Source organism: Balaenoptera physalus, assembly GCF_965194825.1.
Source record: "Balaenoptera physalus genome assembly, chromosome: 7".
Classification (NCBI taxonomy): Eukaryota; Metazoa; Chordata; class Mammalia; order Artiodactyla; family Balaenopteridae; genus Balaenoptera; species Balaenoptera physalus.
Genome location: NC_138886.1, coordinates 12,767,098 through 12,776,067, shown reverse-complemented (window position 1 = coordinate 12,776,067; position 8,970 = coordinate 12,767,098).

Genomic DNA, 8,970 nt, shown 5'->3' with positions numbered 1-8,970 from the left:
TCCCCTCCTCCCTGGCCGCCCCTCCATCAGCTCCATTTCCCCTGCACAGCGGGCCAGGGTGCCCAGACCGGGGAGAGGGCAGCTTCTGCCCTCCTGGCAGCCCCTGTGGAACTGGGGGTTCACCTGCCCAGCCCCCAATGCCTCCCTCAGGCAGTTCTGAGACTCAGCCCCTGCTGCTCCCTCCATCGGGAGAACCCCAAGGCCTCCAGAATTTCAGGTCCAAAACGCTAATCAGCTCAGCTTTACATAGGTAACGGCATGTCAGAGCTGGATAGACGCATTGCATTGATGGAGAAACAGAGACCCGGGACAGGAAATGGAAAAGAGACAGCAGGCCACAGAGATGTCCCACCCGCCACTCGACACTCCACCCCCACCCCCTCCTCTTCTGCACACAAAGAATCTGAGGATGTGCCGGCAGCCAACTGACAGGCCATCAGTCTGCGTAGACACTCTCTTCACAGCTCTAGACCCGGCACCCGGCAGCCCGGATACCACCCCACCCACTGGTCACCCCAGCGCCAGGCCAGGAAGGGAGGCGGCCGGGGAAGGGGCCGCGGGGAAGGCACGAAGTCAGGAAGCCCGGAGGAACAGTCTTCAACCTGTGGATCCGGCCGCACCCTCCCTGCAGCCTCCCTGCTCCTGTGTGTCTTGCTGCAGGGCTGACCCCAGTCCGCGGGGACCTGGGCTCTCCGTGAGGCAGCTGCCGCGAGCGGCTCCCGGGGACAGCCAATGGGCACCTCGGTGTGCTGGGCAGTGGCCAGAGGCAGTGGCTTTGAATGAGGAGGCCAAGCTTTAAAGTCCAGCCCTGCGGCTTCCTGGCTGGGAGACCTCAGGCAACTCGCCAAGCCTTCCCGTGCCTCGGTTTCCTCATCTCTAAAGAAGAGCTACTTAACCGCCTCGGCATCCACTTGGCACTTGGTGCTCAGTAAATGATAGGGTGAAGGAGAGCTCAAAGGAAAAGACCCCCTGGACCAGATTCAGCCCCCGGGTCCCCACGCCGGACTCATTTCAGAGCTTTCACTTGTGGAACCCCTGCCAGGCCCCAGCTGCTGGAGGCGACCCAGTCCGGGTTTCTTAGCAAAACTCACACGAGTCGGTCTTTCTCGAAAAACCGTCCCTTCCTAAGCCCTGGTGACCATTATTTGGGACCATGTGTTTTCAGAGCCATTGTGTGGTCTCATCCTGGAGGACAGGCTACTTTGTTCGTTTATGGAGGCAGAACCCAAAGACACTTGAGGGTCAAAGTCTCTTCCCCAAGGTCACCAGCTGGTAAAAGAGGAGTCCAGACTTGAACCCACTAAGAGGAGTGCTTGTCCCTCCCTGCTGCTGCCTGGGTACGAGATGGACCTTCAGGTTGGGGGCATCCAGGCTGGCCCCAGCCCAGCCTCTGGAGCCAGCAGGTCAGCAGTGGTCACCAGTCACTGTCACTTTGGCCAGGTTGCTGGACAGAGTATGACCCAGAAAGAAGACGGCCGGAATGCAGGTTCATCAGGAAATACTGGTTCCGAGGTCCAGGGCATCAGAGCTCAGGTGGTTGGGGGAGAGGGATCAAGGAGGAGGGAGAGGAAGCACGTCTCCAGGGAGGTGTAGAGCCCAGAGGCCTGGGTTTCCTTGGGGAAGTCCCTCTGCAGACACCACCTATACCTCCACCTCCTCCCCCCTGGGGCTTTACTTGCATCTATGACTTGCACCCAGGTGACCTATGCAACATGGGCCCAGGGGAAAGGGCTCAGAGGGTTCCTAGCTTACTACTCCATGCCCGTCTCACTCGTTCTAGCCCTGGCACCTAGCCCAGTGCCTCACACATAGTAAGTGCTCAGTAAAATTCTGTCACGTGAGCCAGTGAGTGAGAAGGGCTGAACCCAAAGAAAGCAACAGAAAAAGGCTGCGCATTGACCTTTGTGGTTCCCTCCTCCCCACCCTAGCCCCAATCAGCTGGTGTCCCCGAGGTGCCTCTACAGACTGAGCTCCACCCAGAACCTCACTTCCAGTGGGTGGACTCCAGGACCTAGAGCTGTGCTGTCCAAGGCAGTAGCCACTGGCCACGTATGGCTACTGAGCTCTTGACATGTGGCTAGTCCAAACTGAGGTGTGCTGTCAGTGTGGAACACACAGCGGTTTTCAAAGACTTTATACCAAAAAAGAACATCGAATATCTCATGAATATTTTTTATATTGAAAACTTGTTGAAATGATAATATTGTGGAGATATTGAACCAACTTCACCTTTTCCTTTGGGAATGTGTTACTAGAACATTTAAAGTGACATACGTGGCCCACATGTGTGGCCTGTGTTGTATTTCTATTGCGAAGCAGTGATCTGGAAGAGGCTGCAGGTCCCAGCCCCAGAGGAGTCAGGGGCAGACCCCAGACGTTCAGTTACTGTGACCCTAAGTCTCCCAGGGCTCTCGGGCCAGTGCATAGCATGTGGAATCTACCTCAGTTTCCCCATCTGGTCCTCCAGTTTTTTGTGGCCCCAGCATCCTGCATCCCATGTGGAATCATGCCACAGTCTCATTCCTGAGCTAGAATAGCACCTGCACGGGCCATGCCCACCAACTCAGAAGGGGCCTCAGGTATACGGCCACCAACTGACCAACTCAACCTTAATCCAGCCAACCCTTTTAGCTTTCACATCTCTCTCAGTTCTTATACTTCTCTGCATCCCTTCTGCCACTCCTCCTGTCCGGATCCCCATTCATTCATTCATTCATTCAGCCAGTATTTACTGAGCATCTGTGTACCAGGCGCTTTTCTTGGTGCTTGATATACATCAGTGAACAAAGCAGATAAACCCCTCTGCTCTTGGGAGCTGACACCCTAGTGGGAAGACAAGACAGTAAAGAACAGACATTGTAAATAAGTAACTGGTATGTGTTAGAAAGTATAAATGCTAATTTAAAAGAAATAGAGTCATGTAAGGAGGCTCAGCCTCCACATTGCTCTCCCTGGCTTTATTCTTGCCCCTTGACTCATCCACCATGGGCTGCTGGAGGGATCTCAGGTCCAACCGTGCTACTTTCTGGCTGCCAAGCCCCCTCTGGCTCCCCAGTACCTCCAGGTGAAGGTCCAAGCTCCCTAGCCAGGCATGCGAAGCCCCATGTGACCTGGCCCTGCCAACCTCATCCTCCTCCAGCCGCTCACTGGCATGCCCTCTAGAGCCTCCCTGTCGTTCCCTCTGCCAAGAAATCCTTCCCAGATTTCTCTGTTCCTTTGCTTGTTCTCATCTCTAGAGGCTCCACTCACTGCCAGCAAGGTTTGCAGTCAGCCACACGTGGATCTCGGCATCCTAGGCCCGTGCGTGTGCTACGGCTACACGCCTGCTGCTGCCATGGCTCACGTGCATGTGTGGATTCTATGTGAGCAGACGTGCCACATGCCCATGTGTCCTCCCCCACAGAGAGGCCCAGCTGGGGTCAGGGGCTGCCCAGGTATGTCTCGACTTTCCAAAGCCTCAGCGGGAACAGGCCCTGCAATTCAGGAAGTCGCCATGGCAACCACCGGGCCCTCGTGCCATCTTCTGCAATCAGTGCTGGGACCTGGCCACCCGCTGGGCTTCCTGGAGATTTGTTCCCTATGATGGGAGGCTGGGGAGGGGGCTCCTAACCCACCTTCCTCTCGTCTCCTGTCCTCCCCTCCCCCACCCCCAGGGTGGTAGGGCTGCCAGGACAGGACAGAGAGTATCTGAGAAAGGGCTCCCCTGAACTGGAAGCAGGGACTGGAATTCTGGTCTCAGATAAGCCACTGGTCCCTTATGTGATCCTTCCTTTCTCTGCACCTCTCTCTTCATCTGTGAGATGCCTCCCTTACAGGGTCTCTGTGGGGTTTGGGGCAATAATATGGCACATGTTAGGTGCTCAACTAATGCTGTTATCAAAATTAAAGGTCTAAAACAACCCCTCGCCTTTCAAGGTGCTTCCTATCTGTTGGTTCACAGCAGCCCCTGAGGAGGATTTTTAATGTCTGTTTCACAGAAGAGGAGCCTGAGGTCAGAGTGGTGGAGAGGACGGCCAAAGTCACCAGGCTCAGCTGGATGGGGCAGGTCAGGAATGCTGGGGATTCCCAGGAGAAAGGCTCTCTGGGAGGGATGGGGCTCGGGACCATGCTTTCTCTGCCAGCACAAACAGGTGACCCTGCCTCGTTTCTACTTCCTGACAAGAGTCTGGCTCTCATCTCCTGGGCTGGCGCTGGGGAGTAAAGGGAGGCTCCTCCGATCCCAGAGCCCTCCTCAGTGGATAGAACCCTGAGGCAGGAGGCCTGGGTTCCAGTCCTGACTGGCCCTGTGACCTCAGAAGAGAGGGACTCGCTTGTCATCTCTGGGCCTCATTTAACAGGTGCTCTAGATTGTAAGATGAACTAGATGACCCCAAGGGTACGTCCCACTCATACAGCCTGTGGTTTCCATTCTATAGCAAGACAAGCTCAAGGGACCTTGCAACCCTGGGCAACACTGACCGGTGAGTTTGCCAAATGCCAGGCACAGACCTCCCTGACCAACCGAGGGGCCTGGCTTCACACACACTCCAGGCAAGTCAGGCAACAGAACAGCGTCTTTGTTCTCCCAGCTCCACCAGAGCCTGAGTTTCTTAATTAGGATGCTGCAGTGTCTGTTGCTCCGTCCCACTCCAATTCCTGCCAGAAAAGTCCCTGAAGGGAGGGAAAAGGCACCATGCGCTTGCCCCATGCCCCTTTTACGCCCGTGACCCCGTTTTATCCCCACAACCACTCTGCAAAGTAGGTCTTACTGCGTGCATTTCACAGGTGAGGCGACAAAAGCTCAGAGAGGTGGAGTGACTTACTCAAGGTCACACAGCCAGGAAGTAGCAGAACTGGCATTTGAACCCAGGCCCATCTGATTCCAGAGCCCAGTAGAAAGACCATCCTCGATTTCCACTCTACTCAGCTGCCTTGTCCCACTCTCAGTTTCAGCTCTGCTCCCTAGAACTCCTCTTCCTCCTCTTTCTGGGGCCCCTGGTGCTGCCCACAGCACCCCTTCCTCCTCATCCAGGCAGGAAAGATGCTTAGACTCAGAATTCCAGAGCATCAGGGATGAAAGAGCCCTTTGAGGTGAACCACACCCTACCTGACCAGTTCTGCCTCCATACAATGGGGAAACTGAGGCCCTGTGAGGCAGAGCCAGGCCTGGACCCAGAATTAAAGGCACAGACATCTATCCCGCAGGGGGTGTGGTGGAAGATGTCCCGTCCAGCAGGACTCAGGGGCATTGGTGGAGCTCTGGGGACGCTGCCTAAGGCAGGCAGGTCTGCTGGTCGGGGCTTGAAGGGTTTGGATTTGGATTAGCAGAGAGCAGAGAGAGCCTGCCCGACATGAGGGTGGGGGCTGGGCGTCCTGGCTGAGCTGAGGGGTCAGGCAGCCTTGGCCGGGCTCCCACCTCCAGCCCCAGGGCCAGCGCACGAGGTGGAGCTGAAACATTCAAGCAGCTTCCTCTCCTTTGTTGGGAGTGATGTCGCCCATTTCCTGGATGTCCAAGAACCGGCTTCAAACAATAGCGCTGTCAGGAAGCCAGGAAGGGGCTGCTGCCCTGTGCCTGGTCCTGCCCCATCCCTCCCCACCTCCTGAGACCTGGCCGGGCCATCCTTTATGCTTATCTCTGGGAGTCCGATGCCTCACTCTGTCACCAGCCGGCTGTGTTTCTGGGGGCCAGTCACCTAACTTCTCTGGGCCTCAGCTCCCCATCTAAAACTTGGGGATCCGACCCTCACCCAGCAGAACTAGCACACAGATCAAACAAGGTAATAACGATGGTAGTAGAAGCAGCAGGAGCAGCGAATACACTGTACCTAGACAATACTTCAGGGAGTGCTTGGTACTTAGTAGGCATTTGAAAATGTGACTTCGGCTCTGAATCCTGGACACGGTCAACTCACATTCTTCAAGCCTACTGAGTGCCAAGCATTTCTGTGTGCATTATCTATGTACCATGTGTGAAGACCTACAGTTTTGGAGTCAGACAAAATTGGGTTTAAATCCCAGTTCTGCCAATGATGGGCTGTGTGACCTGGGACAACATCGTGGCCTTTCTGAGCTCCAGTTTCTTCTGAAATAAAGGAAAATAGGAATAAACAAATAAATAGCAATAACAAGAATCCCTATTTTGTCGCATCAAATGACGAATAAATAGGCCAACAGATGTCAAGCATTGGGCACAGTGCCCGGCAGAGTAGACAGACACCCAGTAGATGTTAGCTCCTGTTCTTACTGTTGCCACCATGGGCCTCCCCATCTTTTCCTGTGTTTGCTCACATTGCTGCCCCTGCCTTCGAGCCCTTCCTCTCTGCTGTCCACACCTCCAGCTCTGCACAACTCTTTAGCATCCAGCTGCCACCCCACAGGTAGTCCAGGGCGAGGACATCAGAAGTCCAGGCTCCATCCTAACTTTGCCCTGAGCTCTTCCCATCTGCAGGCCTCAGTTTCCCCACCTGTAAGGTAAAGGGAAACTGGTCTCTAAGCTCCTCCCGATTCTGATGCTCTGGGAGGTGGCCCGGCACCCCATCTCCATTCCTGGCATTGGACCTGCCACTGAGTTGGAGCCCAGACCTGGCGTCCCCGGTTCGCCAGCAGGCTAGACTCCTCCACAGGAGATGAGAGCCACACAACTGGTTCAAGCTGTCTGCAGGCTTGGGAGCTGGGTGGACGCTTCTGTCCAGGAACATGGCCTTTTCATTAGCGTCATCGTCCGCCAATTAGCCCAAAGCTGACTCACAGGGAACGCGGCGCAGGGGGCTGGTTTCAGCGGGCACTGTGCTCCCTCAGCCCTCCCCCTCCTGCTCCTCTAGAAAACCTCAGCTCCACTGCCCGTCCATCTTGCCCCACAGCCCACGGCCGGGTGCACCTGTCAACTTGAGAGGGTCACGTTCGCTGCACACCGACATGGTGCCGGGGGAAGCACAGTCATCTTGTTGCCCAATCAACAAAACCACCCCAGAAGAAAGGCACTGTTGTCATCTTCAGTTCTCAGAGAAGTGACGTGTGTCTCTCCGTCCCACTAGGAGTGAACCATCTCGTTAGTCACCAGACTCTAGAGCAGCCTTTGGAATCCTGTTTGTCAAGTAAGCGTAGAGCAGTGTGGCCTTGGGCAAGTCACTTCCCTCTGCATTTTCTCTCCTGTCCCTAGTCAGACCTCCATTTCCCATCGTCCGATTCACCAACTCCAAGCTGACAGCTCAGAGTGGAGCAAAGACTCGAGGTTCTGGAGCCAGTCAGGCCCAGGTTGTAATTCTGCTTCTGTCACAGATAAAATACACCTAGTTCCTGTTTTCTGAGAAGCTCGAGTCAAGAAAGGAAGGTACATCAGTAGACAGATAATCACCACGTAGTCTGACATACAAGGAGTCGTAGCTTATAGCAATCTTCCTGGGCCAATGGAGAGTCTCTTCATCTTTTTACTGGCTGCCAGGACTGCATTGTGTGGCCCTACTGCATCTCATTCAACTGCTCTGCTACTACTGATGTAGGCTGTTCCTCTCTCTCTGTCCATTTCTACAAGCAATGCCATAGTGAACATCCTTGTATACATCTTACGATACTTGAATCAGCACTTCTGTAGTATGAGTGTTTACAGGTGTGGAATAGTACACACACTTTATATTTTGATCCTCCAAGCATAATGTATCAATGTATCAGTTTATACTCCTACGGGATCAGTAGGAGTACACATCTCCCCACATCTGGGTCGATTCTTGACATCATCAACCTTTTACGGTTTTGCTAATAAAATGGCATCTCACTGTGGCTTTAATGTGCATTGTTCTGCCTACTAGGGAGGTTAAACATCTTTTCACAGTTGATTCGCCATCCTGACTTTTTCTTCTGCAAACTACCTGTTCACAGATTTTGCAGATGTTTCTATTAGGGTGTCTGTCTCCCAACCACTCTTTGGCTCCGTGCTTCCTGGTTATCCCAGTCCTGCCCTTTTGGCATCCGATGCTCAGGTCCCCTCTGGTATTCCAAGTGCTGCTGCCTCTTTCCACAGGTGAGCTGTGCCCCCCAGCCCTCCACGCAGCCAGCCTCCGTGTCAGCCAGCCTGCACCCACGACGGCAGAGGGCTTCAGACTGGGCTTGGCCCAATCAGAAGGCAGTTCAAGTACAAGATGATCTCCAAAGGTTTCCTCCTTTAACTTTTAAGACCAAAGCCTTCTTTTTTTTTTTTTTTAATAAATTTATTTATTTATTTATTTTTGGCTGTGTTGGGTCTTCGTTGCTGCACGCGGCCTTTCTCTAGTTGTGGTGAGCGGGGGGCTACTCTTTGTTGTGGTGCGTGGGCTTCTCATTGCAGTGGCTTCTCTTGTTGTGGAGCACGGGCTCTACACGCTTGGGCTTCAGTAGTTGCGGCTCGTGGGCTTAGGTGCTCCGCAGCATGTGGGATCTTCCCAGACCAGGGATCGAACCCGTGCCCCCTGCATTGGCAGGCGGATTCTCAACCACTGTGCCACCAGGGAAGTCCCAAGATCAAAGCCTTCTTAATAATCCTCTGAACAAACTCAGACTCAATTAACAAGAAAGCTACATGAAACAATTTCGATGTGGATGACAAAATCCCTGAATCTCTTCTGTATCGTGTCCTTCAAAAGGCAGAGTGGGTGATCTATTTAAAACCAAGGCCTGAAATGCCCTTCTCATTTTAATGATATGTCCAGAATGAACTGCCCAGGTGATTAGATCTACCTCAAGAAAATCACCAAAACGCCACCATCTCCCCCAGCAAATTAGCTAGTGGAGAAACTACGTTTTATGTAATTCTTGGTATGGAAAAGAGCCCAGATACCATCTTAGTCTGTTACTTCATTTTATAGCTAAAGAAACTGGCTCAGAGGGGAAAGTGTTTTGCCAAGATCACACAGCAAGGTCAGAGATAGCACGGGAACAGCACTCCAGGCACCTCCTCCAACTAGCTTGCTGCCCATCACACTGATAGGGAAGAAAAGAGGCCAAGGGATTTTCTTGAAA